The following is a 14,428-nucleotide window of genomic DNA, read 5'->3' as shown; positions in this document are numbered from 1 at the left end:
TGCCCTATTTCTATTATGTTGGTGAAATATGATGAGTTTTTTTTTAAGCTGATGAAGTAACACCTTAACGAAATAAGAGCATGAGCCAGAATTCCCGTCAACTCAAACTCATTTTCCTCTGGGGAAAGAACCACCAGTCGTCCAGTACCCCACTGACCCATGGATGTCTAAAGTGTCTCTGAGCAAAGTATTTTGGTTATTAAATAAGGCTAGACAAAGTCATTTTTGTCCATGGGCTTCTTCTGTTGCATTCCTGATTGAACAATCATAGAAGTCACATATTTCCCAAGGCCTCTCAGACTCCATCTACACTTACTCTTTGGACTCTCGGTATTCCTGTTTAATTTAGCTTTACAGAGTTGGTTGTTCGGTTGATTTTTGGTTACTCCAGAAGAGATAACACATTGTAGACATTGGTGTCCAGTGGAATGCAATTTGGGAAAACCTTATCTGACCCAAACCCCTCATTTGAGAGCTAAGGTCATTGAGACCCAGAGATGTTGTCTATCTAATGAAAGAAAACCAGAGTCCAGATCTTTGGTGCTCCTCCTTATCTCCCACAGTCTCCTTGTGGCTCGATGTAGATCTCATCAGAATCTGCTCCTTTCATTTGTTATTTTTGCTGTATTATTCTCTGTATGTGTGCATGCATGCACACACCAGAAAACGAAAGAACATCCACTTGAAAAATGTTAGCTCTCTCATCTTTAACTGGACAATATGTTATGCATTCATTCCACAGAACCAGAAACAGCCAATAAAGTGAGGGGTGCTGTAACGGCAGTTTGCTCAGAGGACAGAATGCCTGACTCCACTCAGGAGCTGGGTTGTGATGAATCACTCATTCATTATTCATTTATTCCACATCAGTTTCCTGAATGCCTGCTGTGCCAGAAACCATGCTAGCTTCTGTGGATACAAAAATCCAGTAAGACTCAACCGCTGCCTTCAAGCTGCTTACATTCTAGCCTGAGAAACAGGTCTGGAACAGATGAATGTAAGGAAGTGATAAGAGCTTCTGTGAGAGAAGCTAATTTCTACCTGAGACAGAGGAAATCAGGGAAGGTTGTTTCAAGCAACAAAATTTTGAGCACCTGGAGTCACATATTGACGTTTCCTAAAGCTTTTGGAGATCTTGTCTTAAAAGCCGGACGTGTGTACAGAGTCAATTGTTCAAAATTAATCAGAGCAGCAGCACACGGAACACAAACAGGGACGGAGGAAGAAGCCAATTCTCTGCTTTAGCATGAATCATGTGATACACTCCCCCTCCCCCACGGCCGGCAACAGCAGCTTGCCTTGCTAATTGTGTTTTCTTAAAGCAAATGCTAACACTGGTTTATATCCCTTGAGCACACACCAGCTGGACAGTAGGAGGAAGCCGGTTCAGCATTAAAAATTGACCGCAGATAATTTATAGGGCCGACAAGCCACAGGCAGATAAGAGTGGAAATACATCGTTATCGATAGCCAGCAAGGTATGGTCCCGGCCCACCCTGTAGCGCCATCTCCTGTCTCTGCTGAGGTTGTAGTCGCTTTACAAATCTTCATAACCCTTTGTATGAATAGATCAGTAGGAGCATAAACAAGGTCACGTGACATGTAGAGGACGTTAAAGAGACCTACGTGAATTTAGACGGCTCGGAATGCGGTTGTTAGATCATTTTCAAGTGAATAAAACCTGAGACTTGATTTTCGCTTTGCAAATCATCTCGCCAGCAACTGTCCACTGTAAGTACTCTCCAAAGCCCATAAGGCAATGGGCCTATAAAGGATGTTTCATGGAATAACTGAATCCAATTAAACTGCTGTTTACTTTTGCCATAGAAGCTCGGACAAATAAAATGGAAGATGCTATTGCCATTTTCATCGACTAAAACAAATCTTTACAGGGGAGAAAAGAGAGAGAAACTAAAATGTCAGTTGCTGACACTGTCATTCCCTGCCAGTCAGTAAATAAACATAACATCTATTAGTTGCCATGGAAACGTTCCGCCTGATTCCGAGCATCAAAGCTCAACAATAAAGAAACCCTGATATTTGTGGCTGGGCACAAACAACTCTTTTGGCATTTCTCATGAGCTCACCAGCACAAGAACTAACATTTTCCCTGTTTGTTTTCTTTCTCAGGCATGAATGCATTTGCTTTGGAAAAAGAGACGTGTATCTTAGAAACCTATCAAAAATATGTGAATACAGCTACCTCACCAATCTCAGCTTTCCCCACTCTTGCCTCCCACCTCTCTTTTAACCTTTGCCTGAGAAGAATTTAAATGGCATATTTAGTCACTACATGTTGTGCTTCCTGTACCCGAGGCTGCATCAAAGGGATTGATTTAAATCACTTACAGTAACCGTGTGGAGGAGGAGGGTCCCGTTTTCTGCACCAAATGCTCTTGGATCCATAATAAGCAGCCAGAATTACAGACAACAAATGAATGTGCTTGTATTTGTCTCTTCTTGGGTGAAGAATTATTCTTTAGCAAAAAAACTTATTACATACTTTCAGCATCTAACAAAAAAAAGCAGCTCAGATGTGTGAGCAGAGATAAAGGATGCTTACCTTAACCTTCCATCTCCCAGGTAACCAGTCTCAGAAATATTGGCTTAAAAAGTCAGAGAATGTTCCTATTAGAATTTTTTTAATCATGGGATTTATAACACCTCACAAAACAGGAATGGACCAAGTCTAAAGGTTACAGCTGAGAGTCACTAAAGCTTTAGGAGCAACCACTGGTAATAATAATCAGCTGGAATCAGAACACAGCTCACCCTTCAGCGCTTCGCTCAAATGCTTACCATTCCTAAAGCTGTAGAGCCTTTGACAAGCGAGGCATAAATCAGGGGGGATTTAAATTCCTGATTTTCTGGCATTTTTCAAGCTATAAATCCCACACATTCCTAGAACCACATCATCCCATAATCAGAGCTGAGGGCTGCAGTGGGGTTCTGATTGCTGCTCAAGTCACACTGGAATAGGAGATTCCGGCTTCCCTCTGAGCCTTCAAACAATTCTTGTTGAAGGACTATTAAAGATTTTTTTCAAGCCTTCTGAAGTGAGGCCAAGAGGGGATTACATTTATCCCAATACTCTACCAGGTCTTTCTCATCCTTGGATATAGCCACCTCTGGATTTTTCTAGAAAATCCTACTAATCCATGTCTGCATACTCCAAATGGTTTGAATGGTCAGAAGGAAACAATTGAAAAGGGTCTATAAACAAATGAAGTCGATTCATAGTTTCTCAAAGTAGGTTCAAGGACTACTTGCATCGGAAATTCAGAATCACTGGTGATGTTGAGATTCAGATCCTCCAGCACAACTGACACATACCGAATGGGAGCTCCCAGAAGAGAGAGGACTTAATCAACTTAGCAAATGTCACCAGCTGATCCTTTTTGTTTGGAAAGCCACACATTAAACCTTAATCTCGAAAAGCGGAGCCCAGAAATCTGCATTTTTGACCACAGGGCCAGGCACAAGTGTGGACCCATGAATGCTTGCTATGTTAAAATGAATGCATCTATTATCTATTATATTAATTTCCTTAGAGAAAAAGTCACTTTAATTTTCCATTTCTTTGTTTTCACTGTTCTTCAGATAAGCTCTTCCCTCCCACGGCTGTGTTCTCTCTCCCTTCCTCGGAACCTTTGCAGCAGGGTCTCCCCTCACCTAGGCGGCAGTTGATGTTCCAGCAGGAGCACAGGGATGGTACCCAGAAGGCCTCTGTAGCCTTGATGAAGTCCTTCTACTGCTCTGAACACCAGTTTCCTCATAACTTGAGCTTCTCAAACTCCAATTTGTACCATCTCGTGGTTTAACTTCTCTAACACTGGCTAGTAAAGAAGGAAGTGGAAGACAGAGAAAAGGAAAAGTGAGAAGTCTATATAGTTCTTGTCTAGTTAACACTCTTTTCCAGTAGTTGGAGAAAATGAAATGAGAAGGACTTCCAACTGTAGAACTTTCTAGTGTCTTTTCTCCCTGAAGCTCAAAGTTTCCTACTCTTTAATTTTTTTTTAATGTGTATTTATTTTTGAGAGATAGAGAGACACAGAGTGCAAGTGAGGGAGGGGCAGAGAGAGAAGGAGACACAGAATCTGAAGCAGGCTCCAGGCTCTGAGCTGTCAGCACAGAGCCCAACGTGGGGCTTGAACTCACAAGCTGTGAGATCATGACCTGAGCTGAAGTTGATCGCTTAACTGACTGAGCTGCTCCAGTTTCCTACTCTTTAAAACACGAGAGTTTTTACCATGAAAACCCCCGAGTGGGCTCACTATGGGCAGTGTGATTCCAGAAGAGCCTGTGGTGTGATAAAGGTAAGAACAGGAGGCAGTCCCAAGTGTATGAAGAGTAATTGAACTGTTGATGGACTGACTTTTATACTTCTTTTCTCTTGAATGGACTAGCCCAAATATATTTGTATGGTGTTTTGCCTTTTTGTCCATTTTAAAGACACTACAGAAAGGAGGCAATCAAAAGGCTTAACATCACATTTTGTTCTCACTCAATAGTTCTAAATCTATAAAGATTAGCAACAGGAGAAATAGAGAGTTGGGAGGGTGTATGCATTACTGGAGCAAAGGAGAGGAATAAAATAGTTGGCATATGTAGTAGGTGTGTTGGGTTATGTAATGGCAAGGTTAGCTCAGTGGTATCCATCTCAGAACCATCCCAACTCCCCCTTAAGCTCTGCTTGCCTTGGAGCTGCCTTTTGATGACTCTAATATGCAAACCTCTAGAGACTCTGCAAGACTCCTCTCTGGCCTGCCAAGGTATGGGGATGCTCTGTTTCCTCTCAGTGCTAGGAAGGCAGTGTTTGACTTTTCCAAAGGGAGTTTTCCTAGCAAACTAAGGAAAAACAGAGCAAATTTGCCATAAACACATAGAAGCATGAGAAATCCATAATTCAATATAGGCTCAGCTGACTTAACTCACTTCCAACCAAATTTGGCTTTGCTGGCACAGATCCTGGAGAACCAGTCCCAGAGTCTTCTCCTTACCCTCTTCTGGCTAAACAAACATGCTCCATCTCTCAGCCAGAAGTCAAGTTGGGTTTGTCCCACTTTTAGGCCTGGCAGGAATCCTAATACTTTCCTAAACATCATTCCCCATACGTTCCTGGAGGGAGATGTGAATGGAAGAGAGCTTTTGAGACAAGAGGTCAAGGTCTAAGTTCCCTATGGTCAGTGACAAGCTGTGCGATCTTGTGCAAGCTATTTACCATCTCTCAGTCTCAATTTCCTCCAGTCAAAATGAAGACACAGTGCTGGCTTCATGAATTGCCAACAAGATAAGAAGAAATGCAAACACCTAGGACATCCTTTTCCCCTAAATCATAAGGTACAAGTCCCCAGATCCACCTATCCTCCTGGTTCCTGTGCTCTATTTTCTCCCTTCTGGGGATCCTGCCCTGATCTATGACTTGAGCACGGAGGAAGTATTCAGGATGAATGGAAGAGAGAACAAAGCAGAGTCAGGGTGCCTTGCTAAAAGAAGTAAGCCCAAATCAGAGGAAATGAGGACCCAAACTAAAGAATAACATCAAAAATAGAGGGTGAATATGGAAAATGTAATGAAGGCAGGATCTCATTGGAAGTGCATGCTGAAAGCACAAGAGAAGATCAGCCATGGCAGGGAGGGAAGAACACTGCACTTGGAACCAAGAGACCTGGATTCAAGGTCTTTGTTCTACCACTTACCAATTTCATAAACTCTGAGAAGCCCCTCACTTGTAATTCTCATTTTTGTCTTTTGCAAGAACAAACAAACAAACAAGCAAACTGGAAATAGCTACAAATTAAGTGAGAAGCTGCATAAAATGCCTGAAACATGATAGAATGGACCATTATTCCATAATGGTCACTTTAAATCTTACTCTGACCTTGAAGTCACTTATCTTTCTTGCGCCTCAGTTTATTCATGTGTAAAGGTTGGACCTAAGTGAACCCTGAAGGCCTTTCCAGCTCTAACATGTTTGTATCTATGAGGAAGTGGTGAATTTGGTTTGTACATGTCAAATGCAAAAGTTTCCTGGTCAAGTTGTTAACACAGATCAAGTCTCTAAAGAAGTAGTTCTCAAAGGGTCACTCCAGTCCTGGGGGGGGGGGGGTACTGAGGAAATCAATGGGTAGTCTTAGTTGCCAAAAATTATGGCAAGACACTACTGACTTTAGAGGACAGGAACAAGAGATTCCATGATGTGTGCTATGTGTGCAGTACAAATGCAACAATGAATTGTCCTGTGTGGCTTTCACATGTTTCCCTACATAGACAAGTAGGATATCGGTTCTCAAAGCATGGTCTGGGGACCTCTGGAGAGCCCTTAGACCATCTCAGGCATGATCATGGTCTAAATTGTTTTCACAGTGATACCATCATATTATTTGCAGTTTTTACTGAGTTGACACTTACAGTGATGAGACAAAAAGGAACTGTGGATAAAAATGTTGGTGCCTTGCACAAATCAAGGTAATAGCACTAAGCTGTATTGCACTAGTGATCACTGCATTCTTCACTACCATGCACTTGTAGTTAAACTAACAAACAAAAACAACAAAACCCTCCATTTTCATTTTCGAATGTCCTTGGTGAAATAATAAAATTTATTAACTCTAATTTATTAACTTCATTAACTCTCGACTCTTGAGTACACACTTTATACTATTTTGTCTGACAAAATGCTACAGATCAAAATACAATTTGTTTGAGTTGCAAGCTGAACTAGCCATGTTTTTCATGGAATACCATTTTTACCTGAGAAAACAACAGGAAGACAAACTAGCATTATTTAGATAGGTATCCTGCAGACCATTTTCTCAAAAACCAATACTTTCTTGCTTATTTCCAAGAAGACAAAAAAGTACATGTTACAGAAAATAACTTTTAAACATTCAAGAAAGAATTAGAATTGTGGGAAATTCGTACCCACCACCATGAGCTTGATACCTTTTCAGCACTTGATCTGCTAAGTTTGGTGGCAATATTAGTGAATGTGATTTATTGATTTTGTATGATGAAATGTGTCACCACTTGGAAGATCTGTATAACCTAGTGAGCTAATACTTCACAAATGACCAGTGTACAATGTTACAAAATCATGCTTGGTTAAAAAAAAAAAAAAAAAAAAGATCGATTCAAAGTACAAGATAGACCAACGGAATTTAATGGAACAGAGTACAAAATATTCATTGATATGATTTCAGATCCCACTTTGAATAGCCTTTAAGAAACTACCACTATCTTTCTTATCAAAGAAAATTATCCACAATACCTGAAAAGTCTACTATAGCACTTCTACAATAAATCCAAATACATATCAGTTTAAGTCTGGATTTTCTTCAAAAACTTCAAGCAATGGGGCGCCTAGATGGCTCTGTCGGTTGAGCGACCGACTTCAGCTCAGGTCATGATCTCCCGGTTTGTGAGTTGGAGCCCCGCGTTGGGCTCTATGCTGACAGCTCAGAGCCTGGAGCCTGCTTCAGATTCTGTGTTTCCCTGTCTCTCTACCCCTCCCCCACTCATGCTCTGTCTCTCTCTGGCTCAGAAATAAATAAACATAAAAAAAAAATAAACTTCAAGCAAAATACCATATTGCAATAGATTGGATACATAAGCAGATAAAGGAATATAGTTGTGTTTGATTAAGCTAGGTATCACAGAGATTTGCAAAACTGTCAAATATGCTACTCTTGTCACCAAATTCTCTTTTGTTTGGGGAGATGTAATTACTTCTAACAAAATGTTATTTATGTTAACATGTAATTGTATTATTGCTATTTTAAAATAAATCATAAATATTGTTAAAATTTTGTTTTAATTTCTAATACAGTAAATATCAATAGCTATAACCCACATGAGCAAATGCTCCTGAGGTCCTCAAAGAGCTTCTGAGACCAAAAAGTTTGCAAACCACTGACACAGGAAAACATTCAATTATGTAAGCCTAGAGTTTGACTCTATTTTATATATAAATGCCAAGTACTTCTGTATCTCCTAAAGTATACCAACTTCCTGGAATGCAACTAGCAAGTGAATCAGTGGCGGATTGTATGTTTCTTGGTTTAAAACTTGACCAAGATCTTCTGACCATTTCATAAAGTCACACCACCAAGGGCAACACGAGTCATGATATTAGAGTTGCTGACACAGTACACCTGTATTTTCTGGCTTTGTAGTTGTGTCATCCCTGTGATTGTTTGGTAAGGCACAACTTAAGACACTTCATTTTGTCTTCCGATATAGTTGTGCCCAAGGATTTGCATACTGAAATACATACTGTATTATTAATTTTCCTTATATTTTATAATACAGTTAAGACATTTTTAAATCATGTATGTAGATAATTTACATTGTTTATGAATTTCATAATAGTAAAAAGGACATTAGAAAATATTTGTTATGAAAGGGGCACTGGGTCTGGTATGTTGAGAATCACTGCTCAGAGGCTGGTATGAGAGATTTGAGGATTATCTTCATAGAGTGCATAGATGAAGCCACAGGGAGGAGTCATCTTATGATATGTCTCATTCAGAGTTCCATGCCTTTAAAAGTGATGGAAGGGGGCCCCTGGGTGGCTCAGTCGGTTGAGCGTCTGACTTCAGCTCGGGTCATGATCTCACAGTCTGTGAGTTCGAGCCCCGCGTCGGGCTCTGTGCTGACAGCTCAGAGCCCGGAGCCTGTTTCAGATCCTGTGTCTCCTCTCTCTCTGACCCTCCCCCATTCATGCTCTGTCTCTGTCTCAAAAATAAATAAACATTAAAAAATTAAAAAAAAAAAAAGAAGAAAAAAAAAGTGATGGAAGAATTAACCACTGGGTAGAAGATGTCCCAAAAGAATGCTGCTTATGAAAGTTTGTCCAAAGTTTCCCAGCAATGTGCTACGTCATTGTCAATCTCTGACTCTAATCTCCCATTTGCCCGCCAACTCCTGTACATATGCTTTTTCTCCTTGGACTTGTTTCCTTGCTTGAATCAACAGATTATCACATCCCACTTCCAAACCCACTCTACTAGCCACACTTTCCTGGACACTTGACCCCAGCCCACCCTGGTTTGGAGCTCTACTATAGCTGGACTTTAGCTCTAGAAAACGACCTTGACACCCGACCACAGAAAAAACTGGAGATCAAAGAGGGCAAGTATAAAAAGCAGAAATATGAAAACAATGAAATTCTTTGAGAAGACAAGAGGTTAAGCTCTTGCTACACAGCAACTTCCAGTGCCAGTTAAGTCTGTTTCTCTCTCCCATGAGTTCTGAAATTCATTCAGTTTCACATTTTTATAAAATGGCAAAATGTCTCAGCCTCTTAGCCCATGATTAAAATCCAGTTGTTTATTTATAGGGCCATTTGTTACTGAAACCTCTCCTTAAAAAAAAATAATAATTGCTTCTCAAGATGGTTTTCCTCTATCTGCCAGAAGATGTCATTTTGGGATGAGGCCATTCAAACCTACTCAAATCTGAGTGATAACTCAGCTAAAATGAGGTCAATGTAAATGACTACCCACAACGGGGGAAAAACCTGTTAAATTAAATCCAGAGTAAGTACCAACATATCATGTAGTGAGAGTTACATGTGTCAAATGAAGGAGTGTTATGAGGATTAATGAGTCCGTTATTAAAAAACGCTTTGGGATTCTTGGATGAATGGCATTGTTGAAAGTGGGGGTAGGGCTGGCATTTACAGACTGTAGCTATATCAAGACCTTGTACCTGACTCTGGGGAAACATGGAGAAAGCAATGGAAGAACTTAAAACAGATTTTTTTTTTTACTGATTGTTGTATTTTATATTACACTTAGCAATCCAAATACTTCATTTAGCAAAATATATGGGTAGATGCAAGTGTCTACTTTGCAAAGTTCTACGAAAAGTAACGTAAGCTCATGTGAGAATCTCAACATTGTGTTGTAGTTTATGAAAGAAACACTGGAGCAACAGCAAGAACCAATTCAGAACGAACTTATCCTTACCCCCAGCCCCGCCACCCCCCCCCCCACCCCGCTGGTGGTGTGTGTAATAGGCAAATGCCAAAGATGGAGAATGTTAAGGAATTCTCTGTTGGGGAAGTACAGACTAAGCCAGAGGCAATGATAGGATTACAGGCTGTTTCCCCACAATGTTTGATGTTGTCATGGAAAGTGGAAAATGCAGTCAATCTCCTGGTTGTTTCTAAATGCCTGCAAGTCTCAGCGAGGCTTCCAGATGACTGATGTTGTTTTTTTCTTTTTCACCTGGAAGTTTTCACTTTGTAAAATGCGAGTCTGAGATCTCATCCTTTGAAATCTGTATAAAAGTGTCTCATCTCAAGTCTCCTATCACCGTTTTTACAGGGTCTGCCACCCTAAATAGCTCTCTGTGACTTCCCAGGGGCTGAGTCTTCGTGGTCTCCTTTGGCTGTGAGCTCCTGTTGTACCTTGATCCTCCCTCAGTCTTCTGCTGCTATTTACCTCCCATCCTCACCAATCTAGCCATGGAGTCTAGGTCTTTTCCTGGACTTCTCCAAAGCCTGCTGACCTAAAGCATTCAATGGGTAGCAGCACATTTTACTGGGCAGTTGGGCAAACAAATGGCATTTAACTGACAGAAACAAAGACAATTTGAAATTACATTAATAGATACTCCTGTCCCCAGAGTTCCCCAGTCACCCTAGCACCAAGAATTGCCCATTGGCCACTTTTCTCCTTAAGTTTCAGTCTCCTGCAATGCCACTTGGCTCCAGGGTCTGTCTCTGCCCTCCTCTGCCTCCCTTCTCCTCTTCTCTTTCCTACTTCCAAACTCCTATTCATTTTCTATACAGAGCTGTTCAGCTACTTCTTTGTGATCTCCTTCTAATCCAGGCTCTCGAAGCATCATCTTCCATCCTTGATGCAAGTTATCAAGGTGTTTTCCTGATTAAAACCATCTGTTCCAGAAAGGAATGAAAATAATTCCTTTCCCAAAAAAGATTCTGTTGCCTCACATGCAGAAGCCTTGACCACACTGCAACCACCTAGGACCTTTGGAGGGAGTCCTAGGCACCAGGTACTTTTCTTTCCTTGCCACTTCCTGGTAAGGCACTTCAACCAGCCAGTGCCTGCTTGTCATCCATGGACATGATGTCCACTTCATGTCTAGCAGAAGTGACATCATCCATGCTGAATTCCATCCAAACTATATTGTATGCATCCCTCTTGAACACTGATATATTCATGATTTTAAATGTCCCAACAGTAAAAGAGATATCTCACGGCAGAAAATTATAGATTCCAATATGGAATACCACTGAGCCTGTTCAGAGAGGAAGGAAGAGATCCCTAGATTGAAGAGATCAAAAGAATCATTTGTTTATTTGTGGGTGGGGTTTTTTTTGAGTTAGAACTTTTTATAACTGAATTTATTATTTGCAATAGATAATATATGCACAAGGTATAAAATTCAAAAGGTACAAAAGGGTATAGAGTGAAAAATAACTCTTCTCTGTCTTGTCTCATAATTTTCTAGCCCCCCTTCCCAGAGGCAAGCCCAGGTAACAGTTTCTTCTGCATCCTCCCAAAGATTTTCTGTGCATTTACAAACATAGATATTTGTTTATTTTTTTCCTTAGCTTGTTCCCACTCTGTATATTCTTCTGCTCTTAATTTTCTTAATGTTTATTTATTTTTGAGAGAGACAGAGACAGAGACAGAGACAGAGCACGAGTGAGGGAGGGGCACAGAGAGAGGGAGAGACAGAATTTGAAGCAGGCTCCAGGCTCTGAGCTGTCAGCACAGAGCTTGATGTGGGGGTTGAACCCACAAACTGTGAGATCATGACCTGAGCTGAAGTCAGACGTTTAACTGACCAAGCCACCCAGGTGCCCCTCTTTATTTTTTCATTTACCAACGTATCTTGTAGATCATTCCTCATTAGTAGATAGATTATAGTAAATAGATTATTTCTATTGGCTCCATTGTTTTATATTATATGTATCTACCATAATTTAGTCAACCATTGATGGACATTTAAGTGGTTTCAGTATCTTCCTAGTATGAACATTCTTGCAATGAATTCCCTTGTGGATATGGTATTTTAACCATGTGCAATATATTTATAGGATAAATACTTTGAAATGAAACTCTTAGGCTAAATTGTATGTGTGTATTTTAACTTTATTAGATACTGTCCTATTGCCCTCCATAGATTCACTAATTTGCCCTCCAGCAATGTGTTGAAGAGACACAAATTTATCTGCACTTTAAAAGATGGGTAAGAGTTTGAACGACCTATAAAAGGGTGAGCAGAATTCTGCTAAAGAGAAGTGGCTTACTCCTGGTCCATAAGCACCTTGAAAGCAACTATGCTGTTTATCATCATATCTTCCAGCCCCTAGCACAATGTCTGGTGTGTGTAAATATGCATGTAGTTGTTGATAAGTGAATGGTACCATAACAGTTTAGAGGTGGGATCTAAACTTAGGCTGTCTGAGGGGGAGAGAGTAGTTCAAATGACCTAAGGTGCATGTATTACAGGGGAGAAGTGGCCAAAAAAAAGTTGAAAATGTGAATTGTTTCTTTTTTGTCATCACCCAGGAAACAATTTTTCCTCTAGCCATTGTTATAGTCAGGATGAAAAGAGAAAATATGGTAAAATCTACCTTGGATATTATAAACTTCCATGAGAAAAAAATATTGATCATATCATCCTAGAAAGAACATTGACTCTGCTATTTTTCCAAGCAGCAATCATTAGTTTTGTCAATATGTAGCCATTGGATCAGGATGTTTTAAGTCCAGACTAATGGTCTTGGCTGCCCTTAAGGTCAGGCCAATTGTTGGGGCTGCCTCACTGGCCAGCAATCCATCCTGATCTCAGCATTTGGAGATATGATACAGATGAGTTTTTCTGTGGTCAGCCACTCCAAATGTGTGGAGACAACCCAACACTATAATGGGAATGGAATTCATGAATTCAGTTATTGGTTTAACAATATTTATTAGAAGGTAGGTAAGCTGATGATATAGAGATTATGGAAAGGTTTTATGCACACACATGCATACACACACAGAGAAAGTTATACATATAATTCATTAAATGCTATCATCTGCCAAGCAGTGTCCTTAACAGCATTGCTAGGTTTCACAACTATAGCTTAAAGTATGCTCGACCCATTTTACAGACAAGGAAACTGACTTCTTAATAAGTGAATTGATTCTCTTGTGATCACTCAACTAATAAAATGAAGAAGTGAGAATTAATGCCTAAGTATATGAGGCTCTAAACTCATATTGCTACTATACGGTTAGACTTGAATTGCAAGCATGAACTAATGCCATGGGCCATTCCCATTCTTGCCACTATCACACATTTCTTTCTTCAGAGGCTGTCTCACTGAGTCAATGACATGGCAGCATTTATAACACACAGTTAAACCTCAGTCTCACTCACATGCAGTCCAATTCCTCTGAGTCACCAGTGTTATATCCTTTCTGCAGAAAGAATGGAGTAGGCTTCAGATCTAGTAATGGTACAATTGTAGTGCACGACTTTCTTTCCAGAACACATCTGATCACCCTGGACATTGGGGGTATTTCAGCATTTATACTCTACATTTATCACAATATGTTGCCTGCAATGTTTTTTTTCTCTCTCTCCCTCTCTTCTTTTTTTCCAGTACCTGGCTCATTAAAGAGACCACGAGTCATTTTAAAACCAAATTGAGTTTAAATACATTTCCTTGACACATCTGTTTTGTTAAATGTATCCCACGAAACCAACATTAAAAGCCAATGCCATTAAGAGGGCATAAGGTAAGCTCATTTAGTTGACCAAATTGTATAACACAATGAATTAATATGGTAATACGCCTTTGGAGACCAGCAGCAGATAATGGAGGTGAACAGAGGAGCTCCAGCCTGGTTTTGGAAAAGCAAAAGCAATTCATCATTATGCTGTAACAATATAGGAGAACATTTCTCATTTCCCACTCGCCTGCCCCCATCTGAAAACCTTTTGGTTGTACTTTTTGAACACCAACTTCAACCAGCATGACTTTGCTCACTCAGACTGCTGCATTGTGGCGACCCAAAGAATTCTCTTATTTGTGCTTTGAACCAGCAGTAAATAAGTGAAGATTCCAGTTGTAGGTAAGAGTTGGTGGGACATGCATCTGTGAGAGCCATGCCCTTGTCATTCTGCAGAACAACTAGCAAAATTATTCTCCAAATAGAAGGCAAAATCAGGGAGCAAAGAGAAGTGGGTAGAACAGAAATACTAGCAAAGATTCTGGCCATCCTTCCCTCAGAATTAAGCTTTAGAAATGATGTATTACGTAAACTGACAGTCATTTCTTGGACTCAATCCTTCTCCCTGTAGCTTGGATTTCTGTTTCTATCCTGCCAGAAAGAAACTAATTAAAGCTTATTGTGTCTGGTCAGCAAGAATGTATCCCCTAGCTGCTTACAAACAAAAA

The sequence above is a fragment of the Panthera tigris genome, chromosome A2 (assembly GCF_018350195.1).
Source record: "Panthera tigris isolate Pti1 chromosome A2, P.tigris_Pti1_mat1.1, whole genome shotgun sequence".
NCBI lineage: Eukaryota > Metazoa > Chordata > Mammalia > Carnivora > Felidae > Panthera > Panthera tigris.
Note: the sequence above shows the minus strand (reverse complement) of the source record.